Source organism: Rhinolophus sinicus, chromosome 5 (assembly GCF_057876585.1).
Source record: "Rhinolophus sinicus isolate RSI-liver-muscle chromosome 5, RSI-T2T, whole genome shotgun sequence".
NCBI lineage: Eukaryota > Metazoa > Chordata > Mammalia > Chiroptera > Rhinolophidae > Rhinolophus > Rhinolophus sinicus.
The window spans coordinates 26429939-26443058 of NC_142505.1; the positions used below are offsets into that span (position 1 = coordinate 26429939).

A 13120-nucleotide genomic window follows, 5' to 3' on the forward strand; every position below is an offset into this window, starting at 1 on the left:
CTTACCTTACCTGGGATGTTTCCATGACAGGCTTCATCCAGACTCCTGAGTTTTCTCTACTGATATGCACTTTGGTGTGCTCTTTACTGTATTTTGAAGATGGTATTAGCTCTGTGGGGAAAAACACAAAAACCAATACACAACAATCTCTTTAATCATAAGCTGAATTTCCAGGCAACAAGTGCTACCCCTACGGTGTCATTGGACCATATACATTCTATTATGTAGGCACTAGTTAGTGTATATAGAATACTGGGAATTCCTTTTGAGTATTAAAATTATAAGAACTGCTTGAGTGCTCTAGAGATGTAAACTTGCTCCCTTAAGAGGCTAGACTGTATATTCTTAAATTAGAATTGCTTTTTTTCTATCCAAAACACTTCAGAAACATGGGTCATTTGATTTTCTTATAACAATTTAAGGAGAATAACACTTGGCATACAGTTAACAACACATAGGGATACCAAATACATATTTGTGAGAGAAAATGCTCTTTCTGAGTTGAATAGATAATTTTCAACATGCAAAACCACTCTAACCAAGTGAGCTGGGTAAATTAGCTATTTCAGGTGAGCTTGGCTGTCCTTGATGTTGCGTTGAATGCAGAACAATGTCATAATAACTCTGTATTTTATATCTACAAGCTTATGTACTATAAAGGAAGTCCCCTAAGTGCTACACAAGATTAACAGCAGTGAAAAAGTTAGTGTACAATAAACTCACAGATAATTTAGCCATTCCAAGTAGATTTATAATACACCATTTAGTGTGGAAATAACACACCACAACAAAACAAATTTCAAATGAGTATACATACATATATTCACATATATGTATGTATATATATACATGTACATATATATATACATATATGTACATGTATATATTTATGCCAAAAAAAGTATATACATGAATTGTATTCATCTTTTGTTATTGGTATATACTGAGTATTACAATTTTCATAGTTTTTTCCTTTCTTAAAATGTGTATACATTTTTTGGCACCCCCATATGTGTGTTTGTGTGTGTGTGTGTGTGTGTGTGTGTGTGTATTTAAAACATAAGAGAAGGAAGTTGACTGTGATAGCATGTGTGTCCTCGTATTCCGGAGGGCCCATTTCTCTTTAGCAATATGACAGATAGATTCCTCTTGATTCTTTACTTATTTAGTGTGTTTTTCTGGTATCAGCTGTGGTTCTGAAGCTCTTTGTTAAGAATTCAATGGCAAGATTAAGAATCCAGATAAACTAGTCTCTGTTTTAATTAAGATTAGGAGACAGCCATGGGAGATCTTTAAAAATAAATTACAGTCCATTTTCTACAAAAGAGAATCAGGAAACTGGGGACAATGAAAAAGAGAATGGAAAAGTAAAGGACATGAGAAAATGCATTGGATGGTACCATTGATTGTTACCAAAAATTAATTTGTTCTTTGTTGTGAACCTTTTCATCAGGAGAATCTCCATCAAGTGTAACATGATGTTTCTGATGAGTGTTCTCAAGGCAAAAGGAAGAAAAAATTCTCTCTGTGTCGCAGCAAATGCTAACCCTGAAATTGAACAGGAGCGATCAATTGAAGTCCAAACAATAACATTTAAACAAATAATAAGAAAGACTCCAGGTCAAGGAATGATATAATTAAAAGGCAGCCTCTTGAGAACTGAAAAGGTTTGGGGGTTAAAAAAAATCCAGTTCCAATAAAAAAAAAACCTGTTGAAAAGTGTAATGATATTTGAAAATAATTCACTTTTAAAGAAAAAAACACTAGTAGCTTTTTTTAATTTTTACACATTCAATTCAGAATGTAATATTGAACCTGAGTATACAGAGGATAGCAAGGGCTGCATTAGAGGAATGTCATTACAATTGTTTTGATCATCTTAGTTATAAGTACTTGCAAGATTTCAGAGGCAGTTAATTGTTATCTCCGTTATTTTTCTTTTTTCAGAGAAATAAATGGACACAGAGACATCCAATGATGTATAACCAAGTGGTAGAAACAGAAATATTGTTTTTTTGAGTCCTTTTCAAAATGAATTCCTATAAAACGTGTTTTTAAATAAATGAATGATAATGTAATAATTTCATTAAACAGTTTGTGATTTAAATCCAAAGTTTAATTTAAACAGTGTATGATTTCTAAACTTTGGTCCTTAGTTTTGAGGTTGACATTGACATGTTTCTGATTAATGTATGGGTCACCTTGAGTGATTATGTCTGTAATATTTTAGAAGTTTTTTATTTTTAGTTGTAATTTTGAAATAATTTTAGACTTCAAAATAATTGTAAAAATAGTACACAGAATTCTTTATACTCTTTACCTAGATTCTTTACATGTTAACATTTTCCATAACAACAGTTTAATGATCAAAATAAGAAAATTCACCTTGACACAATGTTAATATTAAATTTACAGACTAATTTTTCCAATTGACCCACAAAGATTCTTGTACTGACCCAGGACCCAGCATCAGATGAGGGTATATTTTGTTGCTATGGCTTTTTATTTTCCTTTAATCTTGAAATGTTCTTTCATTGACCTTTGTCTTTCATAACCTTAATAGTTTTCAAGAGCAATGGATAGTCAATTTGTAATATGTTAGTTTGATTTATTCTGATGTTTTGCCATGACTATGTATTTTTTGATAAGAATGCCACAGAAGAAATGCTGTGTCATCTCAGTGCATCATGCTTATGTCAGGCTTCTGATGCCTGGATGTCTTATTGTCCTGCGAGGGACCCTGCTCCCTCTGCCATTTGTCATGTGGGGTGGCCTGCGGGGTCTCTAGTCCTGCTCCCCACATAGCAACACAGGATATGGCAAGGCCAAAAAGGAACACCCAAGGAGCCATAGGTAGTGGAGTCATACCACTATATTCTCACTGGTGGCACTATAGTCTCACTGAAGGCTGGAGTCACACGACCTGCAACCTGCTGTCCGCTTCTCTGCCTGCCAACCGACCGACCAATCAACACAGCCCCGCAGTTACATCAGTAGCCAATTGGCTAACTGGTTACAGCTGATGGCCAACCAATCACAGTTGATGATCATTCACTACCAGAGCCAAAACCTCCCCACAGGAGGCCGAGAGCCTGGAAACTGCTCTCTGGGACTCTGTCCCCACACTCATTACTGGTGAAGTTAAAGTGGACTCTGCCAAATTTCTCCCCTGTAAAGTTACTATTTTTCCCTTTGTATTTAGTAAGTATGATTTGGGTTGATGCTTGAAACTATGTAAACATACTTTTTTCTCATCAGACTTTTGCTTAGCATCCACAGATGATTCTGGACAGAAATAATTATTATGTTTCTTTCATTCCTTCTAAATTTGTTAGTTGGAATTCTGTTTTAAGGAAGTACCATTCCCTCCCAACTATTTACTCTTTCTTTATATTTTTTAATCCGTATGAACTCATGGCTTATTTGACTCTATGGGTACATCCAATACTATCATTATTTATTTTCTTTGTCCATTTTTTTTTCCTCTGGAACCATGTTGAAAATTAACCTGTTAGAAATAGCCAAAAACAAACAAACACTATGAGGGTAAATTGGTGTGAGCTGGTAAGGTCCCTTTCAGGCCTAAAAGTTCTCTGCTATAGATGTTCCCACACATTGGAATGTGCCTGAGGTACAATTTGCTGCCACTCCTTTCTTTGCCTGAGTTATATTCATGAAATGAAACTGGAGACCATTACTGAGTTTGAAAAATGGTTTTTTTGAGCTGAAGTCTGATGATCCGTCCTTAGGCTAAATCCTTGGGCTCAGCTAGCCAATTGCTTTGCACTACTTTTACCCTGCCTCAGGCTGTCAACAAGATCCTTTCACAGATCCCTTCCTTATGCCCTGAGAAGCCCCAAACACAGAAAGTTCTTTTAGCCTTAGGCTTCTAATTTATCAAAATAGCATCACTATTCCCCACTCTGGTGTTTTTCACCATGTACAGGCTGCTTTGGCATGCTCCTCAGTGCAGATCAAGACCAGGATTCATTTGTAAGTCATGTATTTGGGAAGTTCAGATAACACAGGTAGAGATATGATAAAAGGAATGGAAAACAGCCAATGGAAGGTATGCTATTAAGCCAGCTGTACTGTTGTGCAACTTAAGCTAACTCCTGCTTGGACACTGGAAAGTGATACAAAATACACACATCATAATTAGCCAACCTGAATATTAGGCAATAAGAATATTTTATGTACTAACGCTGGAGAACCAATGGTCAAGAGCTGCTCCTGGAGGTATTAATTCCCCAGTAGTCCGGCTGTTCCATGTGCTCATACACACAAGAGAACACAGGCGGTGGGATTTTTTCAGTTCCAGCAGCAACAGCAACAAAAGCCAGTATCTGCAGAGCTCCAGGTACTGGGAGCTGGGTATTGGCCAGAGGACACTTAAAAATACTAGAGTAATAGTTGAAGCAGACAAGTTCTGCTACCCAAATCCTTTTGCTCATTTTATTTAATGCTTAAAAAGAATAGTCCCAAGTAGGTAGAATAGATGATATCATCCTTTAATAAATTAAGTAGCCGAGGTGTGGAGAACCCAAGTGACAGGCTTAAGGTCGCATACTACAATGTATGTACCTAAAGGATAGGGCTAGACAATTGCAGAGCACAGGGCAAAAATACTAAGTCTTACCTTCTCTAGAGCTCAGAGTTGCTGGTACCTGGTTGACTCTTACAGGGAAGAGATTTGCTCCTCCACTTTCTAACGTGAACCCTGGGACCTCTTAGCCACACGAAGTCTTCAGACTTACTTTAAAGTGCAAAAGAGCATGAGCCATCTCCATTAATCAATGATTTACATTTTACTGCTCTGCAACACTGAGTAATGACCTACATTTCATTTCTTGCTGATTTTACCTGCACACTAGGTACTTTCTATTAAAGTGCTAATATACCCCCCCAAAAAAGGTAAGGAGCTGATCAAGGGATGGACACATATAGCCCAAAGTTTCCTTAGAGTCATCCACCATGAGATATAGTCAAGCTAATGCCTTGAATTAAAAAAGAAAGAAAGAAAGAAAGAAAGAAAGAAAGAAAGAAAGAAAGAAAGAAAGAAAGAAAGAGAAAGAAACAATAAAAAGAAAAGAAATAGAACATGCTTGAGCTAATTCAGCACTAAAATAAAGGAAGTGTTCCATATTTTTAATAGAGATAAATGCAATTACAGATCTAAGAAATGAAACCAGAATTATTGAGCAGTCAAAATGTCCGATAAGGACATTAATTAATTAATTTATTTATTTACTCAGCTTATCAGTTATAGTTCATCTATTGTATTCCTGTGATGTGCCTGACTCTGTGTTAAGCAAGAATTACAAAAATACATGTCACTGTCCCTGCTTTTATAGAACTCACACTCTTAGGAAACTGTAGAATGCAAGGAACTTCCTTGGAAGTTGGAAAATTCATGATACAACATGATGCAGTCTACAATAAAATACAGGGTGGTAATAAATGAAGCTGGAATGATAGATTGCGTCCAGATTGTGAAGGGCCTTGAATGTGATGACAGGGATTTTGGATTACTTTAGGTAACGAGGAATCAGTGGATTTTACTTTAAAGCAGTGGGATGACTCAAATAGCAATATCAAGAAAGTGAAGAAAATTATTTCCTCTTCAAACAATTAAGCAATCTGGTTCTTAAGTATTATTCTCTACTTCAAAGAAATGTCGTATTATTAACAATGACCTCTTATGATTATATGGGCCATTTGGTCATAATTTTTTAGCAGTTTTCTCCTGTTTGTTTTCTTAGTGGGCATATCTTTTGCTTACTGATATTTCATCCTTGACTCTGGCCCACCTGCAGAGAGCATTAAAAAAATCTGTGGATAAATGTGGAGAATATTATAGGTTATGGATATTTCTATTACTTTGTCTCTCATAGACATTTTTCAAGGGAAACTTTTGAGTATCTGTCTGAAGAATAATTTTCTTACTCTTTTGTCTCAGAGCAACAATAAAAAAATTAGGAGATGACAATGGCTTAGAGGAATATCAACACCAAGAACATATAATTATTGAGGTTTTCTTGTGCTTCAGCATGATGCCAGGCACTACTAAAACAATTATGGGTAACATGGGTAGATTAATTCCCATCTTGACCTGAGAATTGGGAAGAGGATGAGGCAGAGCTGCATCATGGGAAGTGCATGAGATTTGGAAACAGAGAGATAGGGATACCACATTAATACTGGGGAAATTGCCTGACTCTCCTTAGTCTTGATTTTTCACTTATAAAAGGGAGAGCCAACTTTTTATAACTCCAATCCCTATCAATCCCTTTCCACTTACCCTGCTCTATTTAAATATTTACCTATTCTTGGAAATTTATGACATGTTTCAATGTTTGCTGACTTTCTCGCCCATTAAAATACAATTTCCATCAGGGCAGAGATATTATCAGCCTTAGAAACTATGGTAGACATAATAATGATCCCTCAACTATGTCCATGTTTTAATCTCTAGAAACTGAATATGTTATATTACGTGGTGAAGGGGAATTAAAGTAGCAGACTGAATTAAGTCTACTAATCATCTGTCTTTAAGATAGGATTATCCAGGTTCTTAAATAAATGACCAAACTGATGGCAGTAGGAAGACTCAGCTAGCTCAGCATTGCTGGCTTTGAAGATCAAGGAATGGGTCCACAAACCAAGGAACGCGAGTGACTTTTAGCACCTAGAAATGGTAAGGAAATGGATTCAGCTTATCAGTTATAGTTCACCTATTGAATCCTCGTTATGTGTTTGACTGGATTCTCCCTTAGAACCTCCAGTAGGAACAGAGGTCTGCTGACACTTGATTATAGCCCAGTGATACCCATTTTGAATTTCTGACTTACAGAGGTGTATAATAAATATTTGCTGCTTTAAGCCACTAAATTTGTGGCAATTTGTTATACCAGCAATAAGAAACTTATATTGCTAATCAATAATTTATTTCCCCTACTACTCTGTCACTAGTGCCAAGAACGGTGACTGTACCATACCAACAAGTAAATGTGTATGTATGTGTGTGTATGTGTGTTTTATAAATTAATGAAGAAATGCACAATCAACTGTAGTATAATGTCGCCACAGTTTAAGATGGTACAGACAGCGACAAGTAAAAATAAACACACACAGACATGCACACACAAGGACAAATATGTATCAGAGTTTCAATGTAAAAATATTTAATTGAAATTATATCCAATATTTTATATATTACGTATAGAAAGATACATACCACTCTATGGAATGCATCTTAGTGCTTTGGTTTACGAACGCGAAATTTTACATAATATTTTTGTTGAGGAAACAGGAGGCTGAAAGACCTTCTGATCAACTAAGTACTGTCACAAGTTTTTATCACTTACTGCCTCACTAAACTCTTCTGGTTTTTAATGTTACATAAAAAAGGCCTAGGCAACCTCATCGGGGAAAATAGTAAAATAAATACAGTACTTTTCAAGGAGTACAGTAATGCTCATTAGATACAACACTACCTTAATACTGATATTTTCTTGGTATCATTTCCTTCTCAGCATCACTGTCATTCTCTTCTCTCTTTATTTAAGGAGATTTAGATCATTACGTAATCATATTATAGTATTCAAATTCATTTTCCTTAGACTAACCATCAAGCCACTCACTATTTCATCATAACTGTAAGATAAGGTAGATAGAAAATAAACAAATATAGGCACAGATGAGACTGAAACATCTTTTTGTGCCATACAATAAGAGATCGCTCAATGGGTGACGGGAATGTGTTAAAAACTCCTTGAGCCAGTTTGAGGGGGCTTGAAATAGTCAAATCTGGGAAAATTGGAACATAAAACTAAATTATATGAATGAATTATAATCCATTGAATAAATAAAAGTACATGAGTTGAAAGGGATATAAGAAAATAAATGGAAAAAGAGAGGAAATCTCTTACTTAAATAAATGTAGAATGGATGATGGAATTAGTCATCCATGGATACTGAAATTAGTGAGTGAAAGTTTGACAAGGAATAAGATATATATGCATAGGATCAAAGTATTTCCCCACAGATTACTAGTAACTACAAAGGGAAAAATAATAACAGAGTGAAAAAATCTGGCAGAAACCATTTAAGCAAGTGGCTAAAGATATCACTAGTTTGGGGAATAAATCAATATCATGCACCTCCTAAAAAGATGCACTGAGAAGGAAACAAAATCATTTCTGGGGTATTCCTGCCAAAAATGTACATAACCTGAGTAGAATTGTGAAGAAATATGAGGCAAACCCAAACTGAAGAGCATTCTATATAATAACTGGCCTGTACTATGTACAAATGTCAGACTGAGGACATTTTCCAGATGTAGTAGTCTACTAAGAGACGACAAACAAACAATAAAAAAATACAACATGTGATCCTGGGTTGAATCGTGAACCAAAAGGAAAATACAGTAAGTCCTCACTTGATGGAAACTGCAACTTTAAGCAAAATGACACTCGTGTAACAAAACCAATTTTATCATAGCCTAATTGATACAAACAAGAGTTAAGTGCTTATATTTCTGGTCACGAAAACATCACCAAACTTCTAAATAAAGACCCAAACACTTCCAATATTAAACATTGAAATAAGCATGAGCTATACATTCATTTAAGAAAGATTAATAAACACAAGTAAGATAATTATATTCCAACCCATTTATTCCGGTTCAGGGTCACTTGCAGTTGGCCGGAGCCTCTCCCTGTGATTCAGGGAATGTGTTAAAAACTCCTTGAGCCAGTTTGAGGGGGCTCAAAGTACTCAAATGTTGGAAAATTGGAACATGAAAATAAACTATACAAATGAATGTAATCCGTTGAATAAAATAAAAATACATGAGTTGAAAGGGATATAAGTAAATAAATGGGAAAAGAGAGGAAATCTCTTTCTTAAATAAATATAGAATGGATGATGGAATTCGTCATCCATGGATACTGAAATTAGGGCACAATCAGAAAGACAACGTGGACAGGTTACCCTTCCATCATAGGGCACACTCACACACACCCACACTCACTCAGACTGCGACAATGTAGACATGCCATTTCAACTCACATGTACATCTCTGGGATGTGGTCGGAAGCTGGAGTAGCTGGAGAAAACCCATGGAGACATGGGGAAGAACGTGCAAACTCCACACAGACAGTTGCCCCAGTCGGGAATCAATCTGTTTTTTCCTCATCATCCTTATAAGGGAAGGACATTGCATAAAATAATGTTATTTGCGAAACTGCTATAGCGACAAAAGATATTTTGGATATGATGGATTTCAACAGTGACTGGGAATTATGTGAAAATATTGAATCAACATTAAATTTCCTGATTTGCATAATTACATTGTGGCTAAATGATGGAATATCCATGTTCTTAGGAAATACCCCCTGAAATGTTTAGAGAAAAAGGGACATACATTTTCAACTTAGTCTCAAATAGTGTAAAATATAAAGACTAGGAGAATGGAGTAGGTGGTATATGAGCTAGTTTTACTATTCTTGAAACTTTTCTGTATGTTTGAAATTATAACAGAATTTAAAGTTATAAGCAATACCAATAAGTTTAGGTTTCATAACTTCCAGAGAGGTTGACAATGCCAAGCACTGATGAAGACTTGGAAACACCAAAGAGAGTGTTTAAATTGCTCCAACTGCATAGAGGAGGAAATTGATTGTATTTAATAACTTTGATGATGTCTATACTTGTGGGAAACTGAACAGTGTCCCTGAAAAGATAGCCACATCCTAATGTCTGGAATATGTCCAGAATGTTACTTCACATGGTAAAAGGGACTTTGCAATGTGATTAAGTTAAAAATATTGATATAGAGAGATTATCCTGGATTATCTGAGTGGGCCAATGTAATCAAAAGGATCCTTTTAAGAGGAAGGCAGGAGAGTCACAGCCAAAGGAAATATGATGATAGAAGTAAGGGGTCAGAGTCAGAGAGATTTGAAGATACTACTCTGCTGGCATTGAAAATGGAGGGAAAAGTCTTGTAGGCAGCCTCTATAAGATGGAAAAGGCAAGCAAATTAATTATCCCTTGAGCCTCTGGATAAAGTATGGCCCCTCTGACACAGTGATCATGGTTCAGTGAAACCTATTTCGGACCCTGATCTCCAAAACTGTAAGGCAATACATTTTGTGTTGTTTAAAGCTACTAGATTTGTAGTAATTTGTCATAACAGCACTAAGAAACTAATATAATGCCCTATGATCAGTATTTCTACATCTAGGTATAGGCTTGAAAGAAACTCACGTTCATGTGGTCAAGATATTTTGGTGCCATCTGTAATAGAAATATTTGGAATGATTGGATATCCATCAGTAGTGAAATAGATAAATAATCAAGTCCTCCGATGGGACAGAGAATGAATGAATCAGAAAAGATGTCCAAAAAATGGATAATTCACAAAAATACAATGTTGAGTGGAAGGAAAAAAAAATTGCATTGTAAAATGTAGGTACAATATGATACCATATAATTAAATTCTTAAAAACATTAAAAATACTACTCTGTATTAAGAATACAGATATGTGCAAAGATGTGTCCTGATAATATGAAATCATGTATGGAAAGGATACACTTTCAATTAAGTGTCACATTTGAGGAAAAGGTGGGGACTGAGATTGAGGAGGGAATATCCAGACAATTTAATTGAATAAACACAAAATTAATAAGACATGATTAATTGACATGAACAGGGAAGAGAAGGGAGTTAGATTGATATTTTAAAACTCAAACAAGTGAATATTTGTTGATAACAGTAAGCAAGAGTGGTAATAAAGGAGGAAGAAGAGCATGTTTGAGGGGGAATATAATAATTTTTTAATTCATTCTCCAGAGGTTGAGAACTTTCTGTAAGTTGTGTACAGGGGTGATGCAAATATATCTACTATATTACCACAGCCCTCAAAATGGTTATATTCTAGACCTGGAGTAGCGAAAATTACTCTGTAAGCAGCCAGAGAGTAAATATTTTAGCCTCATAAATATATATTTTAGCCTACATAAATATATGTAGGCCATATGGTCTCTGTTGCAACCACTGAATTCTGCTGTTATTTCATGAAAGCAACCATAAACAATACATAAATGAATGGGTGTGTCTGTGCTCTAATAAAATTTCATTCACTCATGCAGGCAGTAGGCTGAATTTGGCCCACAAGTCATAATTTGTTGTCTCTTGTTAAACTGCATATTTTACATTTCTTCACACCACAATGGCTACAGTTTTACTACCCTATTGATTGAAAATAAAAATACACACGTACATATAAATTTATGGGCCCCTTCAATAATTCCGTTTCTCCCTCAGGGCTGAAGGTTTAGGTTTGGGGAACTACGGTTATGGAGGAAATAAAGTGCATGCACAAATAATTAAAACACAAAACGGAACATACTAGAAAAGAGACATTAACAAAGGTCTTTGGGAACTTACATAGGGGAGTAATGAATAGGATGTTGGAGAATGTTTGGGATGTGAGTGGGGTTGTGGCTGGATATGTGGAAGCATGTTAACAATTGCACGGAGCCCTGAAAACATGTGGTATATCAGCAGAGAAGAGACTAGAGTTGTTGTTGTCATTTGGTAACAACATAGGCTATGGTAAGATGCTCTCAGAATGTAACTTGGAAATGAGGTCTTTAAAAGCTTTAAGTGCTAAGTGTAAGGCTTATGTTTCTGGAACCAGGAATTTCTTACTGCCACATAAATCTTAAGATACTCTATTAATTTGCATCATAAGACATTTCTAAATGTTTAACGTGCTGAGAAAATGGTTAAAATTGCTCTCAGGGCACAATTAGATATTTTCAAGATATTTTTTATTTTATTATTTTTTGGCTTAGAACACTGCAGAACAATGTGTTTATAAACTCCAAGACCTCTTAAGATATCAAATGCATTTTTAAGAACTGATGAATAATAATGAAAATGACCTAAGAGGTTTCTCACTCTATCTTCTGCCTGCTTATTTTTGTTCGTATTAATATACATTGTTGTATGCTTTCCACTCTGGTTTAAAAATGCACTAGGGATAACACTATTGAAGGAATTTTCAGTTTCTTTCATTGACAAGTTATCACTGTGGTCAGATCAATTTCTGCTATTTTCAGAGTAAATTCTTCTTTCTCTTACCATTAGCCTGTAAGTCCTTGCTTTGTTCCTAAGAAAGAGAGTGATTCCTTCCTCTCCTTCAGGTTTATTTATTTAATCTTTTTGTATGCTTTCCACATGTTGCACCACGGTTCATCATGAAATCATATAATACTGTGTAAATCCAGCAAGATGAGTATAACTATCTTCGGCCATTCCCTCCTATTTTGCTGCAAAGGAAAAACCCAAGGACATCACCAAAATATTGCCTTCCATTTTTCTTCTCATTTGTTGGACTTTGGCACAAGAAATAGTGGTTGATAGCTGCCTATGTGACAGCAAAATAACAATTGTAATGGGGATTTAAAATAAAATAAAAAAATCCTGCCAACCAAACAATTATGACTTTTTCAATTTCCAGGTTAAAAGCAGGTTTGGGATCATTTGTGTGCTTGTGTATTTGGTGTGTGTGTGTGTCTGTGTGTGTGTGTGTGTATGTGTGTGAATGTAGATGAGTCATCCAAGACTCTAATTAATGAGAAGAAAATAATATTAGCAAGAAGCAAGTATTATACATACTGTGTTTAGGTAGCCAGTATTTTTATTTAAAAAGAACCACCTAATTTGATGTGTACTTAGGGCTTAATAGTCCTTTGCAGAAATCAATTATAAAACAAAGTGCAAATCTTGTAGGAATAAAGAGAATTGTGGAGGAGAAGGCCAAACTAGGTAACAAAAAGGAGGAAGAGTGGTATTTGTGATGATATTTAAAGCACTCTTTCTTTAAGACTCAAACCCTTGATTCAAACTAATTTGCCACTGTCAGAACAAAGTGCTCTCTCGAAGCTGACTCCCAATTTGCCTGTCCTTGCTCATGTCTCTGGTATGATTTTATCTCCAATGTATGGTATCTTTCAATATATTATCAATCTGTGGATGTCTCCTTTATTCTCCCATGCAGTTCATTGCTAATAGAACACAACTCATGTTAAATGCAATCCCATTTGT

General features: G+C 35.4%; 2 long non-coding RNA genes across 3 annotated transcripts in view; both read right to left on the minus strand.

The window, feature by feature from the left end:
• LOC109444555 (uncharacterized) overlaps window positions 1-9191 on the minus strand; it is a 47449-nt gene extending 38258 nt beyond the window's left edge. For both annotated transcript variants that reach the window (XR_012489494.2, XR_016021434.1), the window contains exons 1-2: window positions 9073-9191; window positions 11-111 (exon numbers count right to left, since the gene is read on the minus strand). This is a non-coding gene — a long non-coding RNA (uncharacterized LOC109444555). The remainder of the gene's footprint in view (window positions 1-10; window positions 112-9072) is intronic.
• A 2794-nt stretch (window positions 9192-11985) lies between these two features.
• The window catches only part of LOC141567099 (uncharacterized), a 231428-nt gene continuing 230293 nt past the window's right edge, over window positions 11986-13120 (minus strand). Inside the window, exon 5 of the long non-coding RNA XR_016021435.1 lies at window positions 11986-12342. This is a non-coding gene — a long non-coding RNA (uncharacterized LOC141567099). The remainder of the gene's footprint in view (window positions 12343-13120) is intronic.